The sequence below is a fragment of the Melospiza georgiana genome, chromosome 7 (genome assembly GCF_028018845.1).
Source record: "Melospiza georgiana isolate bMelGeo1 chromosome 7, bMelGeo1.pri, whole genome shotgun sequence".
NCBI lineage: Eukaryota > Metazoa > Chordata > Aves > Passeriformes > Passerellidae > Melospiza > Melospiza georgiana.
Genome location: NC_080436.1, coordinates 39,213,570 through 39,236,484, shown reverse-complemented (window position 1 = coordinate 39,236,484; position 22,915 = coordinate 39,213,570).

The following is a 22,915-nucleotide window of genomic DNA, read 5'->3' as shown; positions in this document are numbered from 1 at the left end:
TGAGCAGCTCTACCTTTTACAGGAAGAAATTCCTCCCATTATCCCACCTAAACCTCCCCATGAGCAACTCAAGGCCATTCTCTCCTTCCACATTTTCATTTTTATAGACACACAGAGCGTCTATAAATTCCCCACACATCCTTTGAAAGATTGAATCATCAATATTCATCTCTGTTAAACACAAATATCCCCGTCCCAAATCCCAGTTTAGCACCAGGAAATGAGCTCCCTGCCGGAGCTGATTGTGTGGGTGCCTAAAAGGAGAAGGTGCTGATGCTCTGCCTTCATCTTCGGGAGCTGAAGGTCGTTATCAAAGGTCGTTATCAATCGCTGATTAATTAATTAATCAGCCAAGTCGTGCACGCAGGCAAAGGTTAACTGAGCAGGGCCCCAGACAATTCAGCTCTGATTGCATTTAACACCTGCTTTAAACCCAGCCTAATTAGGCCAGGCCTAATGAAAGGGGAATCTTCGAGCAAGGGCAGAGTCAAAGACTCTTCCCTCCTTGCACTTTCCCACCAGGCGAAGCCATTCCGGGAGGAAATGCCTGGGAATAATTAATAATTGCCTGGGATGTTTTAATTGGATTTTCAAAGCAAACAAACAAACAAACAAACAGATTGTGATTGCGGGGGCAGGGGTTGATTGGTTTGGGGGATGTGCTCTGGGGTTTCTCCTGAGAATTCCTCTGGTTCCAGCACTTGGAGAGGCTCCAGGATGGTGCCAGGAGCCCATTCCTTTTTCTCATAGGTATCCATCATTCCTTCCAACAGAACCAGGAGGAAAGGTAGAATGGGAATAAACTAGGCACTGAGCATCTATAGATTTTGGATTTTCCATGGGTCTGTTTTCCATTGGGGTTGGAACAGACTGCAGGGGACACCTCCCACTGTCCCAAATTGCTCCAAGCCTTGGGACATTGCAGGGATGTGGCAGCCACAGCTTCTCTGGGGATCCCATCCCTGTCCCTCCCCACCTTCCCAGGGAAGAATTCCTTCCTAATCTAATCTCCCTCCTAAATTTCTCCTCTTTTAGTCCCAAAACCTTCCCCCTCTGTCCACACCCCCACTGTGATTCCCAGCACCTCCAAATCCCTCTGGGAGCCAGCAGAGCCTGGCGAGCCGCTCTGCTCCTTTCAGTGGGGATTGTTTGTCTTCCCTCTTGATTTCACTCCTGCCTAAATGGAATAATCCCTCCCAGAGCCGGGGATTAGAGCTGGGCCGGCTCGACAGGAGCCAGAGCAGGGAGTGAGCCATGCCAGAGCTCCAGCAAATCCTCCCCACTGGGGAAAACCAGAGCAGGCAGAACCTTCATGGGAACAGCACAGGCTAAAATCATCCCCTCTCCCAGGAAAAGGCACTCCTGGGTGACCCTTTAGGGCTGGAGTTTCACTGCTCGCAGGAAAAATCTCATTTTTCCTCTTGTTTTTGCCTCCTAGGGAAAAAAAAAAGTGAGAGTTTTGCATAAAAAGCCAGTAAATTCCAAGATTTTGTCATTGCTGGGGAAAGCTGAAGAGATTTGCACTTTCCCAGCCCGGTTCTCCATGGGCAAAGGGCAAACCTTGCTCCTGCATGGCCAAGGAGGACCTGCCTGACTCAGCCCTGAACTTTGGCTTTTGTAGGGAAAAGTCAACCCCAGCCTGGGCTGAATCATCCCATTCCCATCCTGGTGACATCCCAGGATGTGCCCTGGAAGCACGGGAACAAACCTGGCCTTGAACCTGCAGGAATCTTCTGGGCACACTGGAAATCATCCAAACCCACAGATTTTCCTCTGTGTGAGGAAAAATTGTCCAAACCCACAGATTTTCCTCTGTGTGAGGATAAACCCCTGACTCTCAGCGTTCAAATATTGGAAAATAAGATTAAATGGTGGAAAATCCATTTTCTTTTCCAGCTTGATGGTGCCACCATGCGCATCCTCATGCTCCTGCTGCTTGGATCCTTTCAGCCATCCTACAACCAAAGCAAAACCACACAGATCTGGATAACAGATTATTGGGATTATATTCCTGCTCTCCTCTATTTCCCAGCTCCAATTTACAACTGTTAATATTTTAAAATAACACTTAAATTCGAAAAGCTCCAACAGGTACAGCAAAGGATTTAATCCCAAATTTGGAGCAGTGCTGGCTGAAAACACCTGGGAATTTTGGCATTCTGCTTTGGGAAAATTCAGGGATTTTTTTTTCTTCTCCAAACCACCAGAATTCCCATTTAAAAGTGTTCAAGGATCTTCTGCAGCTTTCCCAGGATAACTCAATTCTGGACCTGGAATTAGGAATTCCACCAGGAATTGAATCCATAATTAATATGTTTATAATTATAATTGAAAATAAACTTGAACTCTGCTGTGGTCAAATTGCACTGGCTTTGCTCTATTTGAATATACTTCAAGTCAGGTTTAGCAGCAATTAAGCCAGAGACAGAGGTGTTTAATTAGAATATATATATATAATTTCTATATATTTTAATATATATAAAATATGCAATATATATATAATATATATAAATATATATTTAAATATATATTTTTTTAAAATATATATATATTTAAATATATTTATTTATATATTTATACTTAGATTTTTATTAAAATCCATTGGGTTTTTGCCCCAAACCCATCCCTTTTCTGTCAGGACCGCCATAGGAAAGCCACCACAAGAGATAAATTCAGTTTTCCTCAGCAGAGATTTCTCCCTGTGCAGAATTGCAGGGCCCTGCACGGTGTTATCAGGGCACATTATCCCTGTGGGAAGGCTGGAATTATTTTTGTCAGCTTGTTCCAACCTGTTCATTACCTGGGAGAGAATTTGGGGGAATATTTCTGCTGCTGCTGAGAAGAACTCTGGATTTATGGATGTAAGAAGAGCACCTAAACAAAAGGAATTGTCAGCTAATATTGCTTTGGTTAAGCAGAGTTGATTTATTTTTGTGAAACGCTTTTATTCCATTTTTGCTTTCAAGTGGAAATGTTTATTTTCTATTTCCTGATATTTTTCCTCCGTCATTTTATCCCATTCTGATATTTAAATACACATTTGCAGCTCTGCTGTGATTTCCACCTGGAATGAGCTTTTCCTTGGCCTCCTCCTCTCAAGTGCTGTTCAATCAGCACAAATTGGAGCCTTGCTCGGGAAAAGAGATGAAATCCTTCATCCCAAAGCCTTCCAGAGGAGCAGGAATATTTCCATTTTTTAGCAGAGAATTGGCTCCCACCTGCCCTGGAGCTGCAGCAGGGACCTCCAGAGATGTTTTGTTTTTTGAGAGAGGGTGAAGGATGCAGAAATATTCAGCAGTGAGCAGGAAGGATTGATCCTGAGGTGTTGGTGCTGCCCTGAGTGAAGAGCTTTGTTTTTCCCTCCTCTCCATCCCTGCGATCCCAACTCCTCTCCTCAAGGACAAATCCTTTAATTGTGAGCAGGGCACTGGCGTCATCTCCTCGTTAGAAACCACCTGCAGCTGAAAACACACCAGGGAAAAAAAGGGAAAAAACCAACCAAACAGCAAAACACAAGGATTTGAAGGCTGGAATTTAAAATGGGAGGTGCTGATGTGGAGACATCCCCCCCTTATCAGCATTCCGTGAATGGATCAATCTCCCTGAGCAAACAGGGCTGGGAGAGAAAGAAATGTTTCAAGAAAGGAACATTTCCTTGGGTTGTCTCCTTGGATTCTGTGCTGCTGAAGGAGTCCCCAGCAGGTCCCGGTGATCTGGGAGTTTGGAAGCTCAGCTGGACTGAGAGCAAACAAGGGCTGGGAATTCCTGGGAGCAGTCACACATCTGCCTCTGTTTGCTGAGGGTTTGGGAGTGCCAGACACCTTTATTCCCAATAAAACAAATCCAGACAGAGCTGGGCGCCCTGGGGAAGGCTCTGCCTGCAGAGCTGAGGGTGTTTTCTCCACTTGGGGCTGTGTAAAGGCTCTTTTTCATCCCTCTTGGCCCAGCCTGGATGGTTTATTCCAGGGGAAAAATGCGATTTAACAAAGTTTTGGCTCAGGCTGTGACACCCCTTTTCCTCACACTCCCGTTTCCAGTCACCAGGAGCAGGCAGCAGCTTTTCTGAGGAAGTCCAGCTCTGTTCCCACATCCTTCCCCACTCCTCCTGCTCCAGCTCATTAGGGATTGATTAGCTGCGATGTCTTTGCTTGTCCCTTGTCCTGGAAGCGTGGCTGGACATGGAGCAACTGCCACCATGGGAGGTCCCACCACGGGGTGGCCTTTTCCACCAGGACCCCCCAGGCTTCCCCTGCAATTTGGAATATTTTGGGAGGTCTGTGGACCTCAGCCAGAGCAGCCCTGAGCTCCTCCATGCTTTAGCCTTGGGATAAAATGTGGGAAAATGAGAGGAATAAAGGTTCTCTTTGGGATTTGTGGGTCAGAGCAGCCTCATCTTCCCAGGAAAATCACAGAGCTGGCTTGCCAGTGGGATTTTCCAGAGGTGGAAGGGATGGAGGGTATGGTTCTCTCACTCAGGTGGAGAGTGGGAAAGGTAAATTCAGCTTAAATTTGGGCTAAACCCTCTCTTTCAGAGCAAAACCAGGCCAAAATCACAGGATAATTAAACCAGGGTCTCATGATTGAAGGGAAATGCCAGGGGAACATGCCCAGATCCCAAATCCAGCCATCAGATTTTGCTGTTCCTGCACCCAGCCCTGCTCAGCAGGGATTCCCAGCGTCCCTCCCAAATCCCAGAGCCCCCTCCCAGCAGAGGATTTCCTTGGGAATGGGCGGCCAGGAAATGAAATCCCCGGCAATCCCAGGCTTGAGGAAGTGGTGGGAGGGAGCTGCTGACCTTTCCTGGGGGCCCAGGCTCACCGCAGGATTTGGGGGAGCCTCAGAGCAAAGCTCCAGCTCCGGGATGGATCATTGTTAATCCCTTGGGGTCGTCGGGAGACAAACGGAAAACAGAGACGGGGAAAGAGGGATGAAAGCCCTGTTTGTCAGATGCACAGGGGTTTAGCAGCCCTTCCCAGCTGAGCCAGGTTTAGATTAAAAATGATCTGAGGGAGCAGGGACTCGCTGCAGCCGGGAGCCCCTGCAGGCTCATTCCAGAGAGCATTTCCACCAGGGAGCAGCTGCAAGGGCTTTATCTGAATGAAGGGCCTGGCCACCCCCAGAATGGGGATTAAGGAAGGAAATTTATTTACTAATTTTAGTAAATTTTATATTTACTATTTGCTAGATAATATTTACTATATATATTATATGTTATAAATATATAATATATTTTATAAATATAAATATAAAATATATTTAAATGTATAATATATTATATATATTATAAATATATAATATAGTATAAATATGCTTATAATATATTAACAATATATAATATATAATTAATATATTCTATAATATATAAATATAAACAAATATATAAATATATTTATAATATATTATAAATATATTTTAGTAATATATTTAATAATTTATCATTAAATAAAATATCAAATATGTTACTAAATATTCACACTAAATAATATTCAGTAATATATTCAATAATTTATATTTAATGTTTTTATATTTAATATATTCTATTTTATATAAATTTAAATATTAATTCATAAATATCTAAATATGTAAATATATAAAAATAGCTAGAAATATATATTTCTATTAAAATAAATAAATAAATAAATAAATATTTTTAATATAATTTCCAGAAGTTGAAAGGATTTATAGATATAAAAAGATATTAAAATATATTTTATATATATCATATATGTAAATATATTTTTATATATTAAATATATTTTTATGTATTTTCCAGATATATAGATATTTATATCAAAATATCTATAAATATATCATTATATATTTATATAAGAGATACAAATATATATTATATATGTTTATATAAAATATATAAATAATATATACATTTATTAATAACAATTTTATAAATGTAGAAATTATATTTAATATTTTTAATAATTTAATAATATATTTACCAAATATAATAAACCTTTACTAAAACAGTTATTAAGGAAGGAAACTTGAAAAAGGTAATTGCCCATCCATTGCATTTCCCTAATCCCACATTTCCTTAGCAGGACAGAATTTCCTTGGCACCTCGGAGCTTTTCCAGCCTCACTGGGCACTGCAGCCCTTTCCAACATGGTTTTCTTTTATTTTCATTGCCAAGAAAAATCAGGAATTTGGGCTGGACCACTTTTTTGGCTCAGTTTTGTAAGAGCTTAATCCAGCTCTCTGCTTTCCCTGGATTTGGAGCTGTCCAAAGGGACACCAAAACCTGAGGCCTCTAATTAATGATAAATTCATGGATTGCCCTCTCAGTACCTGAAGATTTTGCCAGCCCAAGGCAACCAACAAAGAGAAAGATGTCAAAATCCAGTGAAAATAGAACTGCAAGAGAAGAGGAACCTACACTCCCTTTTTCCTATATATTTTGGGAATTTTTCGAGCCCACTGGCTCTAATCCCTGTTTTTCCAAGGGGTTGTAGCTTGGGATGCTCCTGGTTTATAAACCTGGGTTTTGTTGCACCCATCCTGGGGTTAAGGAACCCTATCAATGCCTGTTCCTGGGGCCGCAGCCCTGCCCTGCTCCTTTCAGCATTCCAGCAGGAAAAGCTGCCCTTTCCAACATTATTTGCTTTTATTTTCAGATGAGGCATCACTAATAAAAAACAGAAATTGGGAATTGAGCACTTTTTTTGCTTAATTTTTAAGAGATCCTTCACTTTCATTCACCCCACAGCACAAAAGGATCTGGTTTGGGGCACCCTGGGACTGTGGAATGGGATGAGTTTAGGGTCCGTTCCACCCCAAACCAGTCTGGGATTCTGGGAAGGTGGGATGGCAGAGGAGCCGTGAGGAATATGGGATTTATTGCACTCCATCCCACCAATTCTGCCTCCAAACCTGGGCTGTGATGGGATTTGGGACATAAAGAAAATCCTTTAGCATCACTCGGGCCTCCTTCATGATCCAGCAGGATTTACATTCCTTTGGGAATCCTCAGCAAAGTTTCTGCTTCACAGCCCCAATTTCCCACAAAATCAGGGCCCCATGGAAGGCAGAAATCTCTGGAAAGCCCCAGCTCAGCTGCTGTGGGACATTTCCTGGAGCAAGTGCTGCTTTTTCCCCAAGAAATGATCATTTCCCTCGCCCTCAGAGAAAAAAAAAAATCCCGGTGTTTGTTTCCATGGAAAACAACAAACCCAGCAGTGGGATGGGGCTGTGGGATCCCACCACACCAAAACCCATCCAGGCCTGGGGTCTGCTGCTCCCCTCTCCAAGAGGAAACTTGCTTGGCTTTGTGAAAGAGCAGGAAAAGTGGCCAAAAAGTGGAATATTTGTGCAGCCTTGTTCCCATCCCCTCTGCTGAAAGCAGCCCGGGCCTGAAGGGATTTTCTTGGCAGGCTCTGGGTTGCACCAGGCAGGATTTGTTGGCTCGGGGTGAAGAAATTCTGGGATATCAGAGCCTGCACAGGATCTGCAAGCGAAGATTGGATTGTCTGTGTTTATCTGGGATGATTTATAAAGCAGCTCTTCTCTGGGAGCTGCAGGAAGAAAAACATTTGGGTTTTTGATCTGGGATCTTCCCTCTCTTTTTTGTGAGGGGAAAAAATGTCACAGGGGTTGGGGAAGGCAGGATCTGAGTTCCTTCCAGGGATACAAGTGGAGAGTCCCCATCCTGCTGTTATTAATGAGGAGATTTGAGGGGAAAATCCTTCCCTGGGAAGGTGGGGAGGGATGGGGATGGAATTCCCAGAGAAACCATGGCTGTCCCATCCCTGGAAGTGCCCAAGGCCGGGTTGGATGGGAATTGGAGCGCCCTGGGACAGTGAAAGGTGTCCCTACCCAGAGGAGTGGAACAGGATAATCCTTAATGTCCTTCCCAACCCAAACCTTTTGGGATTCTGGAATTCTGGGAGGTTTCCCCCAGACCTCATCCTTGGTGCAACCAGCGCATCCAGGTGGGCAGGGGGATGGGATTGTGCACAGGGACAGTGGGTGTGCTTGGCAAAGTGGGAATGTTCTCCTTTTTCTCCCAGGAATGAGAAATTGGAGGTCTCACTGCCAGGCCAGGCGTGGCTTTGGAGTCCCAGCCCTGGCAGCTGCCCCACAACACTCTTGGCAACAGGGATTGATTTTTTTGGGATGTCCTGTGCAGTCCCACGAGTGGGACTGGATGATCCTTGTGGATCCCTTCCAACTCCAAGTATTCCGTGATCCCTGTGTGGAATTGGGGGTCTCTGCACACCTGGGTGGCTCTGGCAAACAATAGAACGTGGCCCAAAAGCTGGAAAACCTCACAGGAAAGGAAATGACAGCATTCCCACCATGGAGGCTAAAATAACTCCTGGCAGCAAACATCCTGGAGTGGCTGCACAGGGAAGAACATTGTCCTCAGGGGGGGTTGTTCCCACCTGCAAGAACTTTGTCCTTAGGGAAATTGTTCCCACCTGCAAGAACATTCTCCTCAGGGGAGTTGTTCCCACCTGGAAGAACTTTGTCCTTAGGAGGAATTATTCCCACCAGGAAGAACATTTTCCTCAGGGGGAATTATTCCCACCTGCAAGAACTTTGTCCTGAGGGAGATTATTTCCACCTGGAAGAACTTTGTCCTTAGGGGAATTGTTTCCACCTTCCTTAGGGGCAATTCCCACGTTGGATGAATGGAGCTGGTGCCTGAATGGGATCACCTGGCTCAGGGAGGCAAGAAATCCCTGAGGGGTTGGCAAGAGCTGGAGGTGAATTATGAGCCCTCCCAGCTGGCAGGAATTGTCGTTTATTTTCCCTGAGTGCAGGCTAGGGGGGAATATTTATTGACTTAGTTTATTTATTTATGGATGTTTTCATTACTGGCATACAAATCCTGGTCCTGGAGGGATCTGACGGCCCCACAGCTATTCCTATTCCTATTCCTATTCCTATTCCTATTCCTATTCCTATTCCTATTCCTATTCCTATTCCTATTCCTAATCTTATTCCTATTCCTATTCCTATTCTTTCTATTCCTAATCTTATTCCTATTCCTATTCCTATTCTTTCTACTCCTAATCTTATTCCTATTCTTTCTATTCCTAATTTTATTCCTATTCCTATTCCTATTCCTATTCCTATTCCTATTCCTATTCCTATTCCTATTCCTATTCCTATTCCTATTCCTATTCCTATTCCTATTCCTATTCCTATTCCTATTCCTATTCCTATTCCTATTCCCACTCACCTTGCATCAGTTTACACCTGGAAAAGCAGAGGGCAGAGGTTAATTAGGGGATTAATTAGGGAATGGGTTATTGGTGGTGAGGAGCTGTTGAGGAATGGGGGATGGAAATATTTCCAGCAATCCCAGGGCTTTGTATGCAGCCAGGAATTCAGGAGACACCTGGGGATTTGCCCATGGAAAAGTGATGGCACCCCCAGAGATGCTTCCAGGCAGTTCCTGATGCTTTCCCTCCCTTCCTTGGGATTTATTCCCACCTGGAGAGGGCCTTTCCCATTGTTCTATGTCTGTGTGCTGGGAATTTATCAGCACTGGGAATCAATCTAAAGCAGTCTTCAAATTAATTAGCTGAGTTCCTTAATCATGTTTGAATCCCTGCGCTCCGTTGGAATTCCAGGGATGTGCCTCTGGCTGCAGCGCAGGTGAAATCTGGGGAGGGATGGATGGATGAAGGAGCAGCTCCTGTGGGGTCTCTGCTTCCCAAATTCCCATAAAACAGGTTCTAAATCCCTGTGCCAGCCTTCAGAGCCCACCTGGCTCCTTTGGAATTCCAGGAATGTCCCTCTGGCTGCTCAACCCAGGTGAAATCTGGGGAGTGATAGATGAATGAGCAGCTCCTTCCTATGAAATTTGGGTCTCTGCTTCCCAAATTCCCATAAAACAGGTTCTAAATCCCTGTGCCAGCCTTCAGAGCCCACCTGGCTGGGTTTTCCCAAGGTTTTGGCTGATCCTAGGAAGGCAGAATGATGAGGATTCTGCTCCTCCACCAGCGTGGACACTTTATTTAAGGGGACCTCTGACTGCACAAAGCAGAAAAAATACATGGAAAATCTCCTTTTCCTGGGATTTCTGTTTTACAGCTCCTGGTTTATAGAGCTGTATTTTAACTCCACTTTCCCTCCCCTTTTATTTGCCCAGCTATTGTGTTGGTTTATTGTGGGATTATTTTCCATGTGAGTTCAATTCTGCCCGGAGGCTTTCCCTCGTCCAGGCGTTTCTGTGGCTCTGCCCTGAGGGAAAACTCCCTGCACAAACAAGCATTGATTTATTTGACAATATTTACCAGTTTTGCTGCACTGCAAATGTGAGGTTTAAAGATCCTGGAGCTGCCCAAGGCTCCTGATGAGGGAAAATCCTGGAATTTCTGCACGGCATTCCAAGGTGAGGTGAGGCAGGACCTGATGGGAGCGGGATGCTTGAATGGGATAAGGGGGGAAATATGAGAAGAATTCAGAGGATGGGGATGATTGGGAGATTGGGAAGGAATTCCTGGCTGGGATGGAATTCCCAGAGCAGCTGTGGCTGCCCTGGATCCCTGGGAATGTCTCAGGCCAGGCTGGAACACCCTGGGATGGGGGAAGGTGTCCCATGGATGGGTGGGATGGGATTTAAGGTCCAGGGGATGACTGAGAACCTAATTCTCGCAGAACCCACATCCTCATTCCAAGAACTCCTGCTCAGCATCTCCCAGCTGTGCTTTACTGAGCTCGGTCCTTACTGAGCCCTGCTTAAACCCTGACTTGGCTTAACCAGGGACAAAACCCCAACATTTGCAGTGCTTCAATGCTGTCACTGAGTCTCAGGCTCTAAACTGAGGTTAAGAAATGAGATTTTCCCCATTTTTAATCCAATATTTGCTTAGTTGGAAGCCAAGCCTCAACCCTCTGGGGTGGGTAAAGCCTCGCTCAAAATGCAGCAATTCCAATTTTATTTATGGCCAAAACCCATCTCCACGAGCTCCTTGTGTGCCTGTCCCAGAACCACAAATTCAAATTCAAGCTGAGAGTGTTGCCCAGCTCCTCCTGCCTCCCTCAGCACCTGGAGAAATCTCCACAGGTTGAAATCCTGGGTTTTCTGCCCATATATTGGGTTTTTAAAAATTTAATTTTCTGAATTTAATGGGATGGTGCTGAGCCCTGGGAAATCCAGCACGGGAATGCTCCTCTGCTCCAGGGAATCTCTGCTCCCACCTGTACCTGCCACAGCTTTTCCCCTAAAAACACCTCCCCACGAACGGCTCAGCTGTTGAAAACCCAATAAATCCCCAAATCTTTCCCACATGCTCAGGGCTGTCGCTATCACGATTCTCATTTCATCTCCAGCGTGGATTTATTAACTCTCCTGCTTAATTACTCCTCGGTGAGGGTGCTTTTCCCAGCTCTCCAGAGGCAAGCAGAGCTTTGGGAATGAATGGCCAGCAGCTCTTCCCAGCTGTGCTCCCTGCCTGCTTCCAGATGTGCAAATAAAAGAAAATGCTGATGGCAAGGTGCTGTCCTAGCCCAGAGGAAATGAAATAAAATGAAATTAAATTAAAAGCACGTCCTGTTTCCCAAACTTCACCCAGCCCCCTTCCATCAGCCAGCACCAAAATCAATATTGGCATTTTAAACCTGGCTCAATTTGAAAGATTCCGGGCTGGATAAAAGATGGAAACATTTGTGGTGCCATTTGAAGCTGATTTATTTTAATGAGATGCCTACAAGTGCTCCTTGCATCTCCCGAGGATGGCCAAGTGTCAGGATAATGATGCTGCATGCACATGGAGATAATCCCTCAGATTTAACACCCCGTGCAAGGGTGGGACAGAGGAGAAAACCCCCAGGAATGTACGGGGCAGGAAAATCCACCCTGCACCAGGCCTGGATCCTGAATCCCAGGAATTGGAAGGGGGAACATAAAAGCTGGCAGGGAACCACATAAAAATAAATAAAATATCAGAATATTTATCTGCCTGGGAGAGCCAGGAACAGCAGCCAGAGGAGGAGGGGGAGGCGAGGAATGGGGCACGGGGAAATGGGGATTTGCCACCCAGAGCACCCCAAAACAGGACCTGGAGCAGCTTTAGGGGCTCCCAACAAACCCCATAGACTGGCGCCCTCTTAAATCCCAGATTTTCCCACCTCATCTGCCTGGAAACCTCAGTGATGGGGAAAAAAAATTGCTGTAATTCTGTCCTGTGATTATTTCAAGCTCTCCCAATACATTATTTATTATATTTTTATTATAAATATCATATTATAACATATTATGCTTATTATTTAATATATAATATAAATTTAATGCTTCAATATAAATTGTAAACGTGAATATAAATATGAAAAATATGCTTTAAAATAAAGTGGGGTTTTTTTGGTTTTATTTGGATGCAGGCAGGTTTTTTTAATAAATAATATAAATATCATAAGAATATAAATCTAAGTATAGAAATACACAATAAATATATTAAAATATTATATAAAAATATATACATTATATACACTATATATTATTATCTATTATTATATTATATATCTATATTTAACATTGATATATTTATACTTAAAATATAAACATATTTATATATTTAATATATAAATATATATTATAGATATAATATATAATATATGCAATAGAGATAGATATATCTATATATATCTATATATAGATATATATATGTACAATAAATATATACAATATATACAATATATACAATAAATAGAGATAGCTATATCTATATATATATCTATATATCTAGATATATCTAGATATAAAAAAATAAATATATTTCTATATTTGAATAAATATAAAATATAATTTATATATAATATATAAGTTAAATACAGCAAATATCTGTATATATATAGAATATATATAAAATATATATTTTCATATATAGATATATCTATTTTATATATAGATATATATCTATATGTTTTATATGTAGATACCTATTATAGATAATAGATATATAATATAAAAATATATCATGTATATTATAAATATATAATATATTTACTTTATATATATATGTATATATATGTGTGTGTATATATATATATATATATATATATATATATATATATATTGCAAATAACACCCTGCACGGATTTTTATTTTCTGGAAGATCCTGGTGTGGAATTCAAAGCTTAAGGAAGAGCAATCCCCATCCTTCCCAGGCTATCAGTGGATGCAGCTCTGGTGGAGGTCACTGTTCTCTAAACCAGGATATTCCTGCAGGAAAAAGGATGGAAAAGGATGGGAAAAAAGGCTGGAAAAGGATGGAAATGCTTTATCCAAGGGGAAAATGCCTCCCAGTGTCTCCATCCCCAGCCCACCACCGAGCCATCCCTCCGTTTCCATGGATATCTCCCCAAACCCGTGGCCAAACAAGGCAATTAGGCCACCACAATGCCTCTAATTGCCTGGATTTTTTCCAGCTCGCTCTCCCCACTTTTCCAGAGGGGATTTCCCAGCCCTTTTCCAGCATCCTGCCCCTTTCCCAGCTTGCTGACAGCTCCCTGGGATAAACCGGCGAGCTGCAGGTGACAGATGCTGCAATCAACCTGCTCCTAATTAGCCGGGAGCGGGACGCGCTGGCTCAGAAAACGCGGATGTTCCCAGCAGGACCCACGCGTGCTGCCTTTAATCCCGGGATTAAATCTGGGCCTCCGAGCCAGGCTTTGATGGCAGCAGCTCTAATGGCAGCACAGGATCCTTCCCGGCGCACCTGGGATGCTCAGGTGGCTCCGCACGCACAGGGGTGAGCCTGGGGATGCTCCTGGAGAAAAGCAGGATAACGCCAAAATCCCGATCCCTCCGTGGCCTCTGGAATGCCAGAAATCAGGGATGGAGGCAGCACATTCCCGTCTCCCAAGGGTTTGTGCCCGAGGTTAAAAAATGCTGGGAAAAATTCCCAATTTTTAGCTCGGTTAACCCAGCCCAGGAAAGGATTGGAAGTGGAGCGAGGGGAGGATGGGGAAAAAATGGGAATTTCCACTCTCTCCCATGGTGCTGGGGAGAAAAGAACCTCTTTTCCTAAAGCCTGGCTTCACTGGGATTTTAATGAGCATTTCAGGCCCATTCTCTGCCTGCCTTTGAGGCCGTGCAGTTGTCAGGGCATCAAATATTCCAGGCAGCTCATTTGAGCGGAATTTCGGGATTCTTTTACATATTTTTCCAAAGGAGACTTTCATGATCAGAGTTTAGCATCCCTTTCAAAGAGCTGGGGCTTTGGTGACTCCTGGCTGCTCTTCCTGCCGGCACAATTCCTCTGGATTTTAGGCTGGATCATCAAAAACGCTCGTGGCACCACGGAAAATACAATTTATTATTAGAGAAGGCAGCAATTCAGGGTGTAAATTTATTAGAAATGAAATTATCCTGGAGTGTTTGACATTTCAATTCCAAATCCATTGCAAAAGCTCTGTGAAATTCCCTTCCCTGCCACATCTCCCTCCTGGATAAGCTGGGGGCAGCCAGGGAAGAGTGACCTTGGGAAATGCTGAGGGGGTTTGGAGGGAATTTTTGGGAATGTTTTTGAGGATTTTTTTGGGAATGTGTTTGGGCATGGTTTTGGGGATTTTTGGGAATGTGTTTGGGAATGGTTTTGAGGATTTTTTCCCCACCATGGGGTTTGGGATGCATTGCCAACTTGGATTCCCTGGTCTTTCCTCTTAGCTCCAAAGCTGGATTGCACAGACAAGGAGAATCCCAAATCCATCTGGTACTAAAAAGTCAAATTAAATTTATAATTTAGGGTGAAATTTCATGGGTGAAGAATGAGGTTTGGAGGGAAGTCTTCACCTGGGAAATCCCTCAGGAAATGGGGACCAGGGATGTGCTGAGGGGAGCAAGAAAAGCAAGATTTGTGGAGCAATTCCTGGATTCCCAGGGAAAACAGGGCATCCTGGCACAGCTGGGAATCCCTGGCCAGCCCTGGGGAAGGAGAGTGAATTTGAGATAGGAGAGAAAGGATGGGCTCCAAATCCCTGTGGCCAGTTCCACCTGGGGCCTTGCAAGCCTGAATTTGGGGATTTACAGAAGGAATTATTGGGAAAAGAAATCACAAATGACCTCCATGGACAAATCCACCCTTCCACTATCCCAGCTTGCTCCAAACCTGGCTTGGGCACTTCCAAGGATCTCCTTATTTTGGAATAAAGCCACAGTGGGTGCTCACCTGCCCTTGAGCTTGTGTGCAATTAGAGGGAATGGGAAAATGCTTTCCCAAATGGAAATTCCTAATTAGAGGTATCCATGTACCCTGAACACGGAATTCCCAGCGCCCTGCCCGGTGTTTATTGATTAACAATTATTATGGGCAAACACGAGCTCCCCTCCAGAAATCTTTTGACAGCAGCTGTCCGTCAGAAATAATGATCCTTTTAAAAGTCATGAATAAATAAGAATGCAAATCCAGAATCCATCCCAGCCTCTGGAATGAGATGCACTTATTTAAAATAATGACTCTGCAACGCTTCCATAATGAGCTGTTCCCCGTGTCATCGCCCCGACTTTTCCCCTGGCCTTGGGATTCTTCCCTTTCCACATGAAAACATCCCATTCCTTCAGATCCTCCTGTCCCAAACCCCCGTGACAGTTTTTTCCATGGATTCACGGCATGATGGGCATTAATGTTGAGTTTCATTCACGTTCTGCTTGGCTTTTTGGGGATCAGTTTGCTTGGAAAGACCAGGAAAGAGGGATGAGATCCCCCTGATCCTCCTTTTCTCCAGGCTGAGCTGGAGAATTCTGGAGAAACTCCTGATTTTCCTTTTTCCCCTGGCCTTGGGATTCTTCCCTTTTCACATGAAACCATTCCATTCCTTCTGATCCTTGGGATCTGCCTTGGGATTCTTCCCTTTTCATATGAAAACATCCCATTCCTTCAGATCCTTCTCTTCCAAACCCTGTCACCGTCTTTTCCAATGGGCTAAAGACACGAGGAGTGAATTTTCCATGGATTCACAGCACCATGGGCATTAATGTTGAGTTTCATTCATGTTCTCCTTGGGTTTTTGGGGATCAGTTTGCTTGGCAAATGGGATAAGATCCCCTGATCCTCCTTTTCTCCAGGCTGAGCTGGAGAGTTCTGGGGCAACTCCAGACTTTTCCTTTTTTCCCCCAGCCTTGGGATTCTTCCTTTTCCATATGAAACATCCCATTCCTTCAGATCCTTGGAATCTGGCCTTGGGATTCTTCCATTTTCACATGAAAACATTCCATTCCTTCAGATCCTTCTCTCCCAAACCTCTGTGAGTTTTTTTCAAGGTCTTAAGGAGATGAGGGATGAATTTTCCATGGATTCAAAGCATGATGGCCAATAATGTTGAGATTCATTCGTGTTCTCCTCTGTTTTTTGAGGATCAGTTTTCTTGGAAAGACACTTTTCCTTTTTTCCCTGGCCTTGGGATTCTTCCCTTTTCACATGAAAACATTCCATTCCTTCTGATCCTTCTGTCCCAAAACCCTGTGAGGTTTTTTTCCAGTGGGTTAAGGAGATGAGTTCATGAAATTTCATTAAATTCATGAAATCCATGAATTTCCATGGATTTGTGGCATGATGGGCATTAATGTTGAGTTTCATCCATGTTCTCCTTGGGGTTTTTGGGGATCAGTTTGCTTGGAAAATGGGATAAGATCCCCCTGATCCTCATTTTCTCCAGGCTGAGCCCTCCCAGCCTCTCTGGTGAGCGGGAAAAGGGATCCAAGGGACCAAGGGGAAGGCAGGGGGAAGCGGCTTCAATAAATATGGGCTCAGTTTGTATTTTCCTCATTTTTCCAGTGGGGGGTAGAAACTGGGAATGCGCTCCTCCCGCAGCTCTGGTATTAAAGGAAATATCCTCGGATTTCTCTGTCAGCCGAGTAATTTGGGATAATTTGAAATATCTTTTTGGAGATGGCTGTTAACAACTGCAATTCTCCTCCTGGCTTTCAAGTGAGCGGTGAGTGTTCCTAATGTCAGCCAAGGAAATCACATCCCGAGCAGCATTTGGAAAATAGCTCGGGAGAACAATTTGTGTTGATGATTTCTTGCCATTTTTCCTTTTTTTTCCCCCCCCTCAATTTTTCAATCGGAGCCTTTTCCACAACGTTATTACATGAAATTCAAACACCACGAGGAATTCACCCCAGAGGAATTGTAGGGAGGCTGCAATCAAGGAATTTGCTGTATTTTGGAGTTAAAATCTTTATTTTTCTCCTGGTTTTTATTTGATATTTGCAGAGGTAGTGATGGCTGGGTGATAAGGGGGTGCCAGTTTCACTGCAAGTCCCAATTGTGCCCTGCTGAAATCCCAGCTCCCACCTCCAAATATACAAATTACTCCATTGAAATACGTAAAAAGATGGAAGGAGAGATGGAATTGTTTGAAGGTTCAGGACTGGAGAGATTTGCAATTTAAAAAGGACCAAAAAAGAGGGAAAAAGCAACCAGAGCCATTCTATGACCAGGCTGGGGCTGATTTTTCTGATCTCTGCTCATTATAGAGAGGTTCCCTACACAGGGATGAGTCCAAGCTTTGTTCCCAAGTCCCTCTTTCCAAAGCAACCCAACCACATTTCCCTTCCACGTGAGGACACAAATCCCTGGAGGAGGAAATCCAAGGCAGGTCCACAGCAAGGGCTGGGATTGTGGCAGTCCCTGAATCTCCCTCGTGGCCCACGGTGCCAATTCCCAGGTGGATGCATCCAGAGGGGGAATTCAGCTCCTCCAGGGGCTGGAGATGGATCTGGGAATTGTGATGGGGGAGGAGGAAGGAGAGCCCTCACTGCCCAGACATCTCTGGGAGTTCCCTTCTCCTTCCTTCTCCTTCTCCTTCTCCTTCTCCTTCTCCTTCTCCTTCTCCTTCTCCTTCTCCTTCTCCTTCTCCTTCTCCTTCTCCTTCTCCTTCTCCTTCTCCTTCTCCTTCTCCTTCTCCTTCTCATTCTCATTCTCCTTCTCCTCCTTCTCCTCCTTCTCCTCCTTCTCCTCCTTCTCCTTCTCCTTCTCCTTCTCCTTCTCCTTCTCCTTCTCCTTCTCCTTCTCCTTCTCCTTCTCCTTCTCCTTCTCCTTCTCCTTCTCCTTCTCCTTCTCCTTCTCCTTCTCCTTCTCCTTCTCCTCCTTCTCCTTCTCCTTCTCCTTCTCCTTCTCCTTCTCCTTCTCCTTCTCCTTCTCCTTCTCCTTCTCCTTCTCCTCCTTCTTTCTCCTTCTCTTCCTCCTCTTCTTCCTTCTCCTTCTCTCTCTCCTTCCCCCTCTGGACCATCCTTTCCAAGCTCATTTCCAAATCCAGGAGGTTTTGCAGCCCTGATCCTCCAGTTACCAGTCTGCTGGGAAAACAGGAGGCGCTGGCAGCAATTTTCCAGCTGGGATATCCCAATGATTGGTCCTGAAGCAGAGCTGGGATGGGACTGCAGAGCCAGCAGGGTTCTCCCAAGTGAAGCATTTCCAGAAGAGACACCCCACTGCACATTCCCAGTCCATGGAACATCGGCTCAGAGGGAGTGGAGGATGTTTCCCTCCAGCAGCATCCAGAGGGGTGGGAAGGAGCCGGAGTGTCCTGGTACCAACCACAAAAATTCCCTTTCCCAGAGCCCCACGCCTGGCACTCCCCAGGAGCTTCCCACCCTTCCCAGGCCACCCAAAGGGTGTCAGGATGCTCCAAGCTGCCTTTTCCAAGAGCATTCCTCTCCTTATTGCTTGCACGTGGCTCCTGCTGGAGCTTCCCCCCAGCCTGGGGAGCGAGGCCTTTCCAGCACATCCCAAAACTCCTGCTTTTATAACCACAACGTGAAGTCCTCCATCATCAACTTTGGGAATGGTTTCAGGAGTCTGGCAGGGCTCAGCCACTTCAGCTGCTTCGCAGCAGGCCAAGGAAAATAAATCACTTTTTATGGCAGAGGGAATTTCCCTAAAAGCCATAACCCGGGAAGCGACAGTGGGGGGTTTTTTTGGAAGTTTTTAATCCCACTCCCCCCAAAAGAACAGGGAATTACAAAGGGCTCTTCTGATCCATAGGGAGCATAAATGGGAGCTGACATTAATCTCCTCCTGCCTGGAGTGTTATAATGGGACACTTTACAAGCAGGGGAAATTTCAGCTAAAAAGGATTTTCTGAGGAGAAAGAAGAATAAAAATCCACCAAACTTGGGCCGAAAAGAGCATGAATCCGTTTTTTGAGGATCAAAGGGAATTCACGAGACACGACTCCAGCTTTTTGGGGTTTTTGATTAAGGACCAGGGCCCTGGATGGCCGTGGGATGGTGGGGATGAGGCAGCGAAGGGCTCTGCATGGGATACAGAGCAATTCCTGCTCCGTGACTCATTCCTTAAAGGAACAAATGGATTTGTGTGCTCTCCAAATTACTCTTTTTCCACCCAGGGAAATGAGCCTTGTGCCAGGAAATCCCTGCAGAGAGGGTCAGAGCATCCCTTGCTCTGTCCGGAGTGACCTGGTAGCATCACAGGGATCCTGGAAAATCCAGATGGGATCCAGGAAAATCCAGAGCTGTCCCAGGGATGGGACCTGGGATCCCTCACAACCCCTGGGATGCAGCTCCCAGCAGGAAAAGCCCCTCCCTGTGCCCCCAATCCATCCCAGCCCTTGGCTTTGTGCTTCTCCTGGGTGTCTTGGAATGAAGGAGCTGTTGGAGGTCCCAGAAAATTGTGATTTCCTCAGGTGTGGGCGCTGATGGAATGGGGAAATGATCCAGGTGGATCAAGGACGTGGGGAGAATCCCTCAAATAAATCACATTTATACACCTGGTAACCTTACAGAGATGCAGGGCAAATCCCAGCATTGCTGCAGAGAAATCCTGGGAATTTCACTTCCCATGGATCGTCCCAGGCTTGCAAATCACCCTGCAAGGATGATTTGGTGATTCCTGGCTGAATTCCATGGGCTGCTGCTGAGGTTTCCTATGGGTGCTCCAGGCTCTGCCCTCCTTTCCAGAGATTCCTTGGGATGGGAAGCAGCCAACACCAACTGTCCTGGGCACCACAGGTGGCTCTGGGCACGGCCTTCCTAAAAGTTTTCCAGGGAAATTGGAGCAGGGACACAGTTTTAATCAGGGCTTTATCCATTTCTTCAAGATTTTTTAGGAGGGAAATCCTTATGGAATGGGGTGCCAAGAGCAAAGCCCTCCACGAGGGATAATATGGATAAAATGACTGGGATCATTTATGGTGAAGGGAAGGGAAGGGAAATGGTTTAAAGCCCAGATCCTGCTCCCAGAAAATCCATTTGTGACGGTGTTCACAGGGGTCCCAGGATGAGGGAAGAGACGAGGATCTGGCTCCGTGTTTCAGGAGGCTGATTTATTACTTTATGATATATATTACATTAAAACAATACTAAAAGAATAGAAGAAAAGGTTTCATCAGAAGGCTGGCTAAGAATAGAATAGAAAGAATGATAACAAAGGCTTCTGTCTCAGACAGAGAGTCCCAGCCAGCTGACTGTGATTGGCCATTAATTAGAAACAATCCCATGAGCCCAATCCCAGATGCCCCTGTTGCATCCCACAGCAGCAGATAACCATTGTTTGCATTTTGTTCCTGAGGCCTCCCAGCTTCTCAGGAGGAAAAAACCCTAAGGAAAGGATTTTCCATAAAAGATGTCTGTGCCATCCATTGTCACAGGATGTGTCTGCAGTGGATCCTGCCCAGGGCACGGGGCTGGAGGCACGGATCTGTCCCACCAGGAATGCTGGGGTTTGTCCCTAAGCTTTTGAATCAGTCCTTATAAAAATTACAGAGAGGTGCTGAAAGCTGGCTGTTTGTCCACAGAAATGCTCCAGGAATGTGGCTGCTCCAAGAGCTGGAGCCAGGGCTGGGAGCAGGGAAGTGCCCCAAAATCTCCAGGTTTTATAGGGATAACGGATGGAGCTGGAGCTTTAGGAGAGCAGGAGGAGTATTTTCCCAAATCCCAAGGACAAATTATCCCATGTGGGATAATGTGGGGCCTCCATCAGCATCATTCCAAGGTCTGAAGGATGCCCAGGAACCCTTTGGTCCAACTCAATCCAACATCTGCCTGCTGGGTGATCCTTAAGGTCCAGCCCAAACCATTCCATGGTTACTTTTCCATGGAAAGAGAAGGTGACAGCAGAGAAGAGCTCTGGCCCTTGGGCAGCTCAACCAGCCCCTCAGCTCCATGTTAATGTTCCCCAAAATCATCCTGATCCAAGGAATAAACTGATTTTTTAATCACGATGAACATCCGAGATAAATAAACAACCCCATAATAATTTCAGGCTCCATTAGGAATAATGGATAAACCTCAGGGCTTGCCAAGTGGAAAATAACAATCTTGATAAGGGGGAAAAAAATTAAAATTCATTTTCAACAGCACAAAGTGAATTTGGCAACAGAAAAAGCCACACAGAGTTTAAAGAAATTCCAGAGGAAGGACTTTTGTTAATAAATTACTTCACATGGGGTTATCCAGCTCTTTCACTCCAGGCTGTTTGCTATTATGTCTAAAAGCACGGATTTAGGAATTGTGGAACCAGGATGTTCTATCCCACTTCCCAAAAGTGCCAAGTCCCACAGGCCAATGCTGGGACTGGGAAAATGAGGGGGGTCCCAGCAGCTTCTCCCTCTGATTTACGAGCAGCCGCTTCCCTAATCCCAAATGCCCTCGGAGTAGGGATGTTCCAGGGGGGTTTATTATAATTAAACCCTCTGCTTGTGGCCAAGGGCTCTGGGAGAATTAGTCCTGATAAAAACAGGAGCAAATCTGCCCATCTTGCGGTGAAAAACCATCTCCACACCGAGGGGCTCCACTGCAGTCTGGAGATGTGTGGGCAGCTCCCATTTAATTCCACATCCCAGCTTTTTTTCTCCAATTACCTTGGACTAAGCTGTAATTGAGATCTGGAATTAAAATCAAACAGGATGGAGGAGATTTAGTTGGGAAAGCCAATCAGGAGTTCATTAAGAGCTTCCCATCACGCACAGGATCCTGTCCATCCCACATGGATCCATCCCTCTTGTTTCTGCCCTGAAGAGAGAACTGTCATTCCTTCATCAATCCAGCTCTGCTCAGGTATTCCAGAAGAAAAGAAAGCACTTTTCAAGACTTTTCCCCATTTCCCAAGGATCAGAGCTCTGCTGGAGATGCTGCTCCTCCCCACAGGCCCAGATCCATATCCCAGGAGGGCTCCAGGAGCTCCAGGTCAGTGGGAATAACTCGATTTTCCTGCTGCACCTCCTATTTAATCAGTATCCAAACTCTGAGCACCTTGGTTGCATATTGAAAACGCCGTTCCAGTGAATTTCCACTGGGATGGGATTCCTGGGAATTGCATCCTGCCCTGCAGAGCAGGACCGGCTCCATGCGGAGTGAGCACTGCCCGGGCTTGTTAGGCCAAGCTTGTTAGGCCAAGCTCATTAGGCCAGGCCCAGCATGGCATGGGCAGAGCTGAGCCAGCTCATCTCCAGCTTGGATCCAGGATAAATCCAGGAGCTTTGGGATGGCAGGGAGCCCATGCTAATGACCCCCCTTGGATGAGTGCAGCACCAGCAGCATCCTCACCGTTTTCCCTGCCACAGTTCCAAATTGAACGGGCAGTCAGGACTTCCTGCACCTGTGCCTTGGAGCTAAATCCGCAAAATTCGGTTGAACAAAAGGGGCTGGGTGTGGAGAGAAGGAAAAAATGACCCCCAGTGTCCCCACCCACCTCCGGTGACACTCACGCTGTCCCCAGCTGGAGAGCGCTTGGCTTGCTCTGAATTCCAAAGAAATAAATTGGATGTGAGGGGAAAAACAGCTTTTCACCCCTCGTGGGAAAGCAGAAATTCTGGAGTAATGGATGACCTGCTAAAAATATTCCGTGGCAGCAAATTGTGCCTTGTCTGTGGTTGTGTCCCAGCTGCAGGAACGAGGCCTGGAGGCAAATGCTCCCGTTGGGATGGAACGAGGCGATGATAATTAGGAATTATAATTAGATATATTCTATATTTTTAATGTACATAAAAT